Below are 13,011 nucleotides of genomic sequence, written 5' to 3' on the forward strand. Positions count from 1 at the left end.
GCGATATCTCCCTATCTCAGGAGGCAGGGACATTGTCCACCTTAAGGGTCATATTCCCTTCCAGGCAGCCTCATGACGGCCACATACCACTCCTGGGTGGGGCCAGAGGTAAAACTGGGCTTGGTACACTAGTTTCTATGCTCACCATTCTCTATTCTTCATCCAGGAAAACAAGAGGCATTGTGGGAGTTCAAGGACACATTCCAGCCAGGCAAAAAGCACTCAAGGAGCATGTGCAGCAGAGCTGTGCACCGGATTCGGTTGCCTGACCTCAAAAAGGATATTGTAGAGTTGGAAAAGAGTCAGGAAAGGGAAACCAAGGTGGTCAAGGGGATAGAGTGAGTCTCCTAGGAAGGAGGATAGCAGCATTCGGGGCTTTTTTATTTAGAGAAAATGCAAGAGGCAGCATGATAGAAATTTATAAAAGTATGCATGACATGGATAAAGTGAACAGAGAAAAGTTTTCTCCCTCTATTCCAGTGCTTTTTTATCTTAAAAAAATATTTAGGGGTACTCTCATTTTGACTCAAGAAAATCACCATTTTATAGTTCAAATCGGGAAAGGCTGAAAAAAAACCACTCCACCTGTTCTAACCGGAAAGGGTGAGGACTTCTTCATACAGAGCAGTGCTAAACTATGGAACTCCCTCCCACTAGGAGGCAGTGATGGCCACCAACTTGGATGGCTCTAAAAGAGAATTAGACCATTTCATGGAGGACGAGAGAGCTATCAATGGCATTTTAATATATTTTAAATTTTTGTTGGAAGCCACCCAGTGTGGCTGGGGAAACCCCGGGGTACAAATAATAAATTAATATTTATTATTATTATTATTATTATTATTATTATTATTATTATTATTATTTATTTATTTATTTATTTATTTATTTATTATTATTAGACAGCTCTGCTCTGCCCCCACAATTGGAGGCAGCAATGTTTCTGAATCCCACTTCCTGGAAAACTACCACAGGGCAGATGGCTCTGGCATCTGAGACTTTCTCAGGCCACTTGCCCTCCTGGATCAGGACCACACTGCTCCCTAGCCTTGCCTCGCACCCTCCTCAAATATTTTCAAAACATGGATGGAGATGAATATAGGAGTGTGAAGATACTGCTGTGCAAAAGGTAACATTCATATTTGTCGCTCTGCCCCCTTTTGCCTCTGACTCTGCCCATCAATGCCATGTCCCCTCCCCTCCCCATGGACATTTCCTGGCAGGAAAGGCAGCCCCACCAGGCTGGGAAAAAAAACCCTCCTCCCGTTCTAACAGGAAAGGGCGAGGATTGCAATATGACAAAACACAGGGTTAATAGAATCATAGAATTGTGGACTTGGGCCATGAGGGTCATCTCCTGCAATGCAGGAATCTTTTTGCCCAACCATGGGGCTTGAACCCATGACTCTGAGATTAACAGTTTCATGCTTTACTAATGGAGCTACCTCAACACATAGGTAAAGTGACCCCTGACCATTAGGTCCAGTCATGACCGACTCTGGGGTTGCGGCGCTCATCTCGCGTTATTGGCCGAGGGAGCCGGTGTACAGCTTCCAGGTCATGTGGCCAGCATGACAAAGCCGCTTCTGCCGAACCAGAGCAGCGCACGGAAATGCCGTTTACCTTCCCGCTGTAGCGGTACCTATTTATTTACTTGCACTTTGATGTGCTTTCGAACTGCTAGGTGGGCAGGAGCAGGGACCGAGCAATGGGAGCTCACCCCGTTGCGGGGGTTCGAACCGCCGACCTTCTGATCAGCAAGCCCTAGGCTCTGTGGTTTAACCCACAGCGCCACCCGCATCCCACACATGTCTACCCTTCTCTATATCCTCCATCCAAGCAAGTAAGTAAGATGCACGGTCAGAGCTCAAGAGCAGATCCAGGACAAAACACTCAAGGAGAGAGAAAAACAAGGTTGGTGAGGGGTGTTGCTCAGGAGGGGGAGTGGCCTTGAGAGAGTCCCGGGGGCCAGGTATTTAGCTCCTGAACCTTGGGGTCTCATGGACCTGCGCAATGCCAGTTTTGGTGTCCCTCTGCTTCATTCTATATAGTTGCGGTGAGGCTCGCTCTTCCCTAAATCTGCCTCCAACCTGAAGTTCTCTGCCCCTGATTTGCCAGGGACTGGTACCATGAAATAGGCACACAGGAGGAGCTGAAGCGCTGAAGCTGAAGCATTGGCATGGGAATCGGTCCCGCCTCTGTCGCAGGTCTGTGCCTCAAGACGGAGAGTGGGTCAGGGGAGCTGTTAAAGCCACGTTCTTCCATGTCTCTCTGTCATCACATTGCACCCCCGCCCCAGTGCGTATGTTTTGTTCCTGTAAGGTGCGTGGGTGGTTCTTTGCTTTGTGTGTTTGAGCTCCATTAAAAAATTAATGCACAGGAAATATCAAACAAGCGTTCAAAGCAATTTTTCATTTTAAAAAAAATATTGGGGGGAAATCAAACTCCGCCACTAGTCGCCGGATTTGTCAGAAATGGGAAAACAAAGCTTTACAAAAGGAGCGGTAATCAATAAATCATCGCCAGTCACACATCTAAATAGCTCTGTGCGGCGTGGCACGCAATTAGACAGCTAATGATGGCGAAAACGCCCTTGCGCGCAGCGAGAAAGCCTTCCCCTGGGAAATTTCGCTGCCTCTGCTCATTTATAACAAAGCTGCAGGCTTGCCTAGAGGTGTTACAGATCAAGCCGCAACAACCACCGAGAGATGGAGGACTCTATCTTCCTGAGGAGGGACGAGACCTAGGGAACACGAGGCTCCATTTGCATGGCTTCAAGCGCCGTTCAAGTGCTGCGCTGGGGTGTCTAGGGAGAGATAGGAAGCAGGCGCCGTGCAACTCATGAGGAAGCCACCCAGCTGAATGCAGCTCTGCCTCTTGGGCTCCTGAGGCAATGCCCTGCAACAGTTGTGCCCCAGATGTCGGACGGCAATGCCCATCATGCACAGACAGCTGGCTTAATCAATGGTCGTGGCTGGGAGTTGTAGTCTATCTAACCACATCTGGGGACTCAGGACTGAAGGACGCATCACTGGCTTTGCAAGGGTAGAGAGGGTTCTTCCCTGCCTCTGTTGTTTCCATGCTTTCATCTGTCCTGTTTTCTGCTTAGTCTTAGAAGGTATCCTCTATTTGAACTGCTGTCCAGTCTTAGCCTAGATGAAACATAATGAACCAAAACAAGAAAAGGATCTTGAAGTTGCGTACCCACAGTTAACGGCAGCTGGAGAGTAGACTGAGAAGGCATGCAGGTCGCCTGGCTACAGTCTCCCCTACTTGCTGAGATGTGTTTGGAGTCCTGTTCATAAAATTGTGGCAATTTGGTTTAATTTGGCACCTGTGCATTTAGATTAGCAGGTGTAAATTCTATGCAAATCTCTGCCCTCTTTTCTTGGTGATGCATTTCCTCTGCTTTGGTGGAACATAAAGTGGCCACCCGAGTCCTGCTCGTCCTGAAGTCTAGGTTAACAAGGATAATTTAGAAAATCGATCCTGGGAGGGGGTCCCATTCAGTTTCCGGGACCTCCAGTTCCTTCGGCATGCTCAACTGCAGGGGTGCCACCTCATGGGGGCTGAGCTGTTTTTGCCTCCCACTGTATCCTTTCAGAAGGGGACCCCACCCCAATGCATTGTTTTTTTATTAAAATAAACTTTATTACATAACAAAACATTCATCACAATTAAAATAAATCATCACCATAAAAAAGATATTACAATTATCTTGTTTCATTACACGAAGTATTACTTCCCTCCCCCCTCCCTCTCTGCTTCCCATTCCCCTTGACTTCACAACCTAATCTGAACTTTTCCTTTAATTATTCTATGATAATAATAATACTCTGCATATCTTACTTTAACTTTTATTAATTCCATGTAATCATAACATACCTCCAATTATTAACTATCATTTATTCCATCCTGTCTTTCCATACAGCATCTAATATATAGTCGTATATATAACTGAACCTTATTTGGCGGAGATAAGGCTAGTATTCGCTACTTTAGTTCTTATGTAATCTATAAACACTCTCCAATTATTTTCACTTTCTTCCTTCTTGGTGCCTTTAATTTCCTCATACTTTTTAGCCAGATTGTAATAATTGAATAATTTCTCTTGCCATTCCTCTTTTGTTGGGACGTGAGCAGCCTTCCAATTTTTTGCTATTAGTGTCCTTGCGGCAGCTACCGCGTAACTTAGACAGCATCTGTCTCTAGGTTTAACTTCTTCCGGCATCATTCCTAAAAGAAATAATTTGGGACATTTCTTAATTGGGTATCTCATCATCTTCTTTATTTCATTATAAATTGTTTCCCAGAACTTTTTAATTTGTTTGCAATGCCACCACATATGTATGTGGGTTCCTACTTCCTGGTTGCATCTCCAACAATTATTAGTTAAACCTGGATAAATCTTGGCCAGTTTTCCTGGTGTTAGATACCACCTATTTTGCATCTTCATTAGGTTTTCCTTAATATCATAGCATGGTGAAAAATGCTCAACTGCAGGGGTGCCACCTCATGGGGGCTGAGCTGTTTTTGCCTCCCACTGTATCCTTTCAGAAGGGGACCCCACCCCAATGTTGATGGGGTGGAAGAGGCTGAGTACGGAGTTGAGTTGGCACAGCTGCAGGAGGCAGCTCCTCCTCCTGCTGCTGCTGTGGACGGAGGCCGAGCTGAGAGAGGAGGAGCCACCAGCCATTGAAGCCATGCCAAGCTCAGCTTCATGCTTGGCCTCCTCCTGATGCTGTGATGTTGTAAGTGTGATGTCACAAGCGATGCCGGTACCCCTCAATTTTCGACACAAGTTGGCTCCTCTGCTCAGCTGTCAGGAGCCAGAGCCAAGAGTACGCAGATCAGCAATATAAATACCAGTGTCGGTGAAGTTAATTCTGTATGCAAAGAAACCACAACAGGCCTAGTGGTCACAGCAACACTTCCCAGTAAGTATTGCCCCAATGAGGCAGTTGCAATGACTGTGGGAATGTTCAGGGTGGCAGGAGAGGATATATTGTTTATTAATATCCTTCCTAACTTGTGTTAGCAAGTTTCTTTACTTAGCAGAGTGCATTCCCCTTTACACAGCAGAAAACTAGTTGCAAACTCGCGTGAGTTTCTTAAGACAATACGCAATTAAATCTGGCTTGTCCAGATTGAAATGTGTTCTAATATTTTCCTGGTAGGACCCCATGAATCCCTCCTAAAAGAATAAAGACACCACAATCTTATTCATAAGCAATAAAAAGGAGTTTAACTTATGATCAGGCAGAGCACAGTGTGATCCCTGAAGGCAGGCTTTAGGCTTAAAGTTACAAACTTATACTAACACTTTTATCCCATAAGGGAGGTGACCTGGGGGGCTGCTTGGCTGTCAACCAGCACTTCATTCCAGGTAGTTTGCAGGATGAAAAGAAGATGGAAAAAAGAGAGAGTGGCAGCATGCCTAGTCCTTTTACCAGGTCTGGAAAGGTCATCATGCCCATCCACTAGTCACATGCAAGGAAGGCTGCTCCAGGCCAGGAGGAACAAGAGGTTTGACTGACTGGACCAAACATTCCCTTGTATGTCCACTCTAGCAAAACAAGGAATGTTGTACTTGACTGCTCCCACTGGATTACATCCCACAGTGACTGCCTTCCCACCGCTCCCTAAGACTCCTTCTCCTCAGGTCCTTCCCAAGCAATCTCAGGCTCCTTTGTCTAGTCTCTTGTTGCTCTGCCCTCTTCATTTACAGTATCTATGGGTTCTGGGAGGGGAGCTGGTCACAGCGGGAGAGGGAGATTCCTTGGCTTCTTAAGCAGCCTGCCTCATCTTTGTCTCCTGGCCTCTCTCCTGCCTCTGAGTCTGAACTGCTCTCTGCCACATGCTCCCCTGCTCCCTAAACCCTGTTGCCTCTTCATGCTTCTGACGCCACCTCCTCCCAGTCTGCTCCCTCTCCTTCCTCTGACCACTCATAGTCGTCCCACCACCAATCCCCTGGCTCTAAGGCTTCTTCCCTTGGGGGTTCCCCAGTTGGTGCCTCCCACCACTCCTCTTCATCCAGCCAGTCCATGACAGACGGCAGGCTCCTCCTGCAATCTCCTGGGAAGATTCAAGTTCCAGGTCAGGATAGGTCTCCACATTCTGTAGGGTTTTCCTGCTCAGTGCCCATCTTTCTTTCCTTCCTGCCTGACACCTTGAACCCAGACAGTTGGAGATCAGTCTGGGCGATGCAGCCTGACCTGTAGCAGTCCATGTCTGTCTGTTTCCAAGAACACCAGAAGAGCCTGGGCTGGATCAGGCCAATGGCCCATCTAGTCCAGCATCCTGTTCTCACAGTGGCCAACCTAATGGGAAGCCCAAGATCTGAGCACAAGAGCAGCTCTCCCCTCCCGCAGTGGCTTCCAGCAACTAGTATTCAGAAGCATTGCTTCCTCGGACTGTCCGGTATTGAACAATGACATTAAATGTTGTTCGATATCAGTTGATAGGCTGAGGTTACAATGCAATGGTGCCAGAGCTAGAGTGACTCTTTATCTATCTATGATGTATACCCAGTGTATGCTAAATGCCAGCCTGGAAGATGTAGCTTTAATAATAGGACCCGGCCATTACTGGCTTGTCACTCACAAGAGTCATCTTTCTGGGGGCCTGTCAGGGCGCTGAGAAATGCAGCAGATCCCCTAATGCCACACAGCACCTCGGGCTGGAAGGAAAAGGTTTGCGACAGCCTCAGGTAGAAGATTCCTTGTTTGGTCCTGGCTCAGATAAGAGCAAGGGCATCAATAACGCACCTGCATGGCTCTTGGGGGTTTGATGGTGCAGGGGGTGGCAGCGGCGAGGAGAGGCAGGGAGAGATTTAAATAACCCAAGAAAGCCCATTTGTATTCTCCCGACATCTCCGTCTGCAGCCCAATCGCTAGAGTTGGATGCCTTGAGCAATCCATAGTTGCTATAACAACTAACAAAGTGTAATTAGTCAAAGAGGGAAGGGAAAAGGAGCCCCAAATAACAAATGAAAATAATAAAAAAGGGAAAGGATTTTGGAAACTTTGTTTTGTTTTGTTTCAGAAACACTCCTAGGGAGCATACTGATTTCAGGTGTGTGGGGGGGAATCCACAGGATTTGTTACTACTGCTTTTTACCTACCTACAGGAATGATTGCCCTATATCAGAGGTATGGAGCTGGTGGCCCTCCAGAGATCGATGGACTCCAATTTCCATCAGCCCTAGCCCAGACAGCCTATGGTCACCGATGATCGGAGTTGTAGTCCAGCAACATTTGGAGGGCCACAGGTTCCCCCCCCGGCCTCCATTAATGATAAGTTGAGGTTTTAGGTCAAAGGTTTCAAGACCCCCAAAGTAGTTTAGGATGCCATTCAGCTCAGCTACACTCAGAGTATACCCACTGAAATTAATGACCAAAATTAATTGCTGATGAATTTTCAATAGGCCTTTTTAAAAAATAAAAAATAAAAAAATAAAAATCATAACCTGTTCTGGCAATGTGGATAACTAAGTTTAAGAATGGAAAAAATGAGGAGCTGAGGTGAACAAAAAATGATGGATTTGCCCATCTCTGGGCACATCAAATGGCATTTTCCCAAGGACCCCAAACCTGGAGCCAGCTCAATGCACACTTGCCTTTTAACTCACCCCTAGTCAGGACTCAATTCATGTAACTGCATTCGCTCAAATGCATAAGAACCTAAGAATAACCTTGCTGGTTCTGGCCATAGACCCATCTGGTCCAGCATCCTGTTCTCACACAGTGGCCAACTGTGGGAAACCCGTGAGCAGGATCCGAAGACTAGAGTGCTTTCCCCCTCCTGTGGTTTCCAGCAACTGATATTCATAGCACTGCTGCCTCCAAGCATTGCTGCAACTCCCGATGTCACATCCATGTGTAGAGGCAGCTAGAAACAGATGATAGTCTGGGAAGTAACAGCAGAACCCTGGACAGTGGAAAGGCCTTGGGTGGAGGGAAATGAATTACAGTACAGTAGTTAAAACTGTACCATTGAGCCTTGCAGGTGTGGGGTGCAAAGGGTTAAGTGCAGTCAATCACAACAATTCCTAGATAGTCCACTTGGAGGACTGAGGAGGAACACATGACTAAGGCTAGTTTCCTGTTCCTCCACATGCTAATTAGATGGGAAAGGCCGTAGATAAATTCTGAAGGAAGCAGCCATTTCCCCCTCTTACTCTCTTACACTCTTGGACTCTTGGATTGCAGTCACTCTCTCAAGGCCTCCAGCCTAGAGAGAGATGAGATGGAGTCTCACTTCTTATAAGTGAACTTCACAATGTATATATTACTTTTTACCTAAGCAAGTCTACCTCTTGAGTATGCTGTATCTCAGGAAGATTGTAAGTAAGAGCATTGTGTCATGTCTTTTCTTTTAAGAGGGATAAAGGGGAAATACCAGGAAAATACACTTTATTTTACAGGCTTAAATCAAGCCTGCGCAAACGCTATTCTGCTGTGCATTTTGCAAAAGGGGAATGTTTTTACTCTGCTAAAGTTTGGTGCTTGCTAGCGCAAGCGGGGATAGGACATATTAAACAATATCTCCTCATCCACATTCCTGAACATTCCCACAGCAGGAAGCTATGTAATGAGAAGAGATTCAGACCCCCTTTAACAAAGGTGTAAGAGACTCACCAAGTCTCCTCTGTAAACTTGAGTCGACTTATTTCTCTGAAGGGATCCTAATACAGTGGTACCTCGGTTTAAGTACACAATTGGTTCCGGAAGTCTGTACTTAACCTGAAGCGTACTTAACCTGAAGTGAACTTTCCCATTGAAAGTAATGGAAAGTGGATTAATCCGTTCCAGACGGTCTGCGGAGTACTTAAACTGAAGCATACTTAACCTGAAGCGAACTTTCCCATTGAAAGTAATGGAAAGTGGATTAATCCGTTCCAGACGGGTCTGCGGAGTACTTAAACTGAAAGTACTCAAACCGAAGCGTACTTAAACCGAGGTGTGACTGTACTGTATGCTGCTGCATCCTACAGGAGCTATATGATAGGAAACTTGTACCTCCAGTTTTGATTAACCGCGGTTTAGTGTTACATCTAAACAGTAAACTGTAGTCAATTATAATTGTTCCCTTGAGGCCAAAGTAGCCGACAGCCTCCCTTGGACTTCTGCACAATTGCAATTTGTTAGCTCTGTGTGGGCAGAGACCATCCATTTATTTTGTTCATGAAACTGTTAAATGTCGTGCACACTGACAAAACAACACTCATGAATTGAAATAAATTCTTCATCTGTTAAGCTACTGCTGTGTCTCCAATCCATAGTACTTTTTTTGGGGGGGGGGATAATAATTATTACCACTTGTCCATGGCCTGCTCAGACAGGGTCAAGGGATGTCAGGGCTCATGTAGCAATAAATCCTGTGCCCTTGGACAGAAGGATTCATTTCTGGAGTCAAGAAATGGGTTGACTTTAGCCTGACACTGTATCAAGAGGTGGCAAGTTTGCTTTTCATTGGGCTGCCTAATCAGTTCAAAGGCGTGCACAGGCAAGCAGTTTTAGTTAGCCTCCTCACCTCAAGGTCTGCGCTATTGTTAACCCATTTGGGGGATCCAAATAACTTCCTTTGGACTTTCTCCAGGGGGCACTTTCGTTCAGTCCATGTGTCACAGAAGAAAACTGGTAGGGCTGACAACCAATCTTGCCTAGCCAATTTGTTTGGAGGTTTCCTTCATATGACAGGAAACAGAATTTTCGTTAAGGAAAGCTCCTCCACTGGTATGTTTTTAAAAATAATAGTTACAATTTAGATCAGGCGATGGGGAAAACTGTGCTGTCTCCCCCAATATTATTGGACTCCAACACCCATCAGCCCCCAGCAAGCGTGGCCAATGGCCAGCAATGATGGGAGTTGTAGCCTAACAATGCCTGGAAGGTCACAAGTTCCCCCATCCCAGACTAAGGATCCATCTGTGCTGTACATTTAAAGCAGCATCATGCTGAGCTTTAACCAGTCATGGGAGATGTGGTTTGTTAAGGGTGCCAAGAGTTGTTAGGAGACCCATAGAGCAGGGGTCCCCAAACTTACCTCGCTGAGGGCCAGTGCTGCCAGCGCCGATCACGCTGCGGGCCAGAGCCGTGGGAGCGCGCACCCATACACGTGTGCACACACAATTTCCGCCACACTTCCGGGTGGCCGGAACACCAGAAATCACTTGTGCACATGTGCATGGGCCTCCTTCGGCAAATGACACATGTGCATGCGCACAAGCTATTTCCGACATTCCCAACGACCTGGAAGTGGGCAGCCGCGCCGCGCCAGTAAGAGCGGGTGGTGGCAGCAGGCGCCGGGGGGCACCGGGGGCCACATAAATGAGCCTCACGGGCCGCATCTGGCCCCCGGACCTTAGTTTGGGGAACCCTGCCATAGAGCAACAGTTCGCAGAGTGGCTGAACAGCAAATCCTTCTTCCCAGGCAACTCTGGATAGATATGTAGTTCCTATTCAGATATCTAAATATCTTAAGTGTTGTTGCATAGAAGATGGAGCCAGCTTGTTTTCTGCTGCTCCAGAGGGTGGGCCCCTAACCAATGGATTCAAATGACCAGAAAGGAGGTTCCAACTAAACATTAGGGGTAAAAAAACCTTCTGACAGCAAGAGCTGTACTATTGGAATGGATTGCCTTGGGAGGTGGTGGACTCTCCTTCAATGGAGGTTTTTAAACAGAGGTTGGGTGGTCATGTGTCAGGGATGCTTTAGCTGAGATTCCTGCCTCGCAGGGGGTTGGTCCCTTGGGATCCCTTCCAACTCTACAATTATATGATTATAATCTATATTCCAACAAGATATAACTAGGAATTTTTTTTAAAAAAGATTTAAGCCATGAAAGGGCTATCCATAACTCTGACATTCACTGGCTGGAGGAAGTCAAGCGTACACCAGGGGTGTGACAACAGCCATGGATCCTTTTGGTCAATTTGGGTGCAACCTCCCATTAACATGGAAAGGAAAATCACATCTCTAATAAGTGTGGACAATAATGGCATGGACAATAATGGCATGGACAATAAAAGGCATGGACAATAATCTACAAAGTCGCTGTAAAAAACTATTGGATCAAACAGCGACAACACTACTATGAATGGTACATTGGTACGTGTAGAAAGACTCCAAGTAAAATCTAAAGCTATGATTCTATGTCCATTAACTTCAGTGGGAAGAATTAGCATTGGCTCCAACCCTGAGGTTTTTTAAAATATATATATGTAAGGAGGAGAGATTATAGAGAACCTCCCCCTCTCATCAGGAGCAGTTCATCCCCAAGCAGCCATGAAAGCGCGGGGTCTGAAGGGGCTAGTCAAGAAGCGGAGAGAGAGTGCCAGGTCTCTGGCAGCATGGGAGAGCCCCTGCTCCACAGGCGGGAAGAGAGAGAGACGGAAAGGGGGGGACAGGGAAAAGACCCTTTCCCCCGGCACCGGAATTAAGGAGGAGGAGAAAGGGGAGGAGATTCATTGTCCCGAGGCTATTATGTTGGTCGAAATCGCGCAAAGGGGCAGTGCCGGATTCTGGATCGGAATGAGCAGGCATGCATCCAACAGCTCGTTACACTGTAAATAGAGTGCACCAATAAAGACTGTTAAAAGACAAGCATGTGGAAAGTCGTTACTCTAGAGTAGTCGCAACAACCCTGACAATATATATACAGATAGACATTTTATCCTTAATGTTTCTTCCTCTCCCTGTACTCTCTAGTCCAAAGTACATAGCCTCCAACGTTTGGCAGATTAAAGATGTTTACAAGCATGTCCCTTTTCTATTCTCATATCAAGGATCATTACTTGGACTCCCACACATTGCTGAAGGCTCTCCTCTTTCTGCTGTTTGCTGCATTCATGCATTCCTCAATAAGCCACCCTGCACTATTCTAAAAGGTGGAGCAAGCTGGTGCTCTTTGAGCTAAGTGCACAGGCTGGACAAAACATCGTTTCCTACCTACCATCACCTGCTGAAAATGAGCTTCACAGTCACATCTTGTGCAGCAGGTTGTGCAAATTTACATGGCACCTTCGTGTGTCTGTTTTTACGTGCATGTGCTTTGCAGGCAAGATGCACACACAGCGACATCGCTTCTAAGGGAGCCTAGGGAAGAATTAAATCTCAACAAGACAACTGTAGCAGCTCATGCGAATGATATGCATCTTCGCATGTCTATATACTCAGGATGCCAAAATAAGTGTAGCAATTCACACATAACAGAGGCAGAGATTTCCCTTGGACCAGTTCCAGTGAAAAGGCACTGCCCTTGGCAAATAAGAACAATTAGAATTACAAATAAAAGGCACAAAAGCAATTTTCACAAATCAACTGCGCTATTTCTGATGCTTAGGGTGTGAGAGCCATTGCTTATGCAACCCAAGTGCCACCACCTTTGCATGAGAGGCCTTGGGATGCTAGTGGTAACTCCCAAGAATTGCAAATGTATAAATTATCCTTTTTTGAGGGCGGGGGGGGGGGGCGCACCATAAACTGAGTGTGACTGCGTGTGCTCAGTTGACGTAGAATGCTGCCTTATTGTTTTGCCCCCATGTGAAAACAGAAGAAGGAAATGGGATAGAATAGAACAGCAGCACCAAATTCTAAAACAGCAACACTCCACCCAGTGACATTGAATTGCAATTCCCATTTATTCTACCATAATTTGAGTTCAAATTCAGAACTCTGGTTCTTTATGGACCAGAATGGGCTGATGGTTTGTGCAATGGAAGGCAAAATAGAGAAGAAGACTCTTCCAGAAGTAGCCCCCCCCCCAAAGGGAAAGATCCCTGCAGCAAACTCAGCCAGCCTCTGACCAGCTTGTCTGCACAGTTCTTAAGCCTGTTGCACTAGACCTGTAGCTGTCGATTCACAAGGCCATGCAAACCTCCCTTTTGAACAGTCTTGACTTTTAGGGATGACTATACTTATCTTGTTTTGATGCTTGTGCTCTGGCCTAATGGGCAAGAGAGAGTCTACTTCCTTAGCCTGCAGAGCAGGGTTGAAGAAACGGTAACC

Source organism: Zootoca vivipara, chromosome 15 (assembly GCF_963506605.1).
Source record: "Zootoca vivipara chromosome 15, rZooViv1.1, whole genome shotgun sequence".
In the NCBI taxonomy this organism is placed as follows: Eukaryota; Metazoa; Chordata; class Lepidosauria; order Squamata; family Lacertidae; genus Zootoca; species Zootoca vivipara.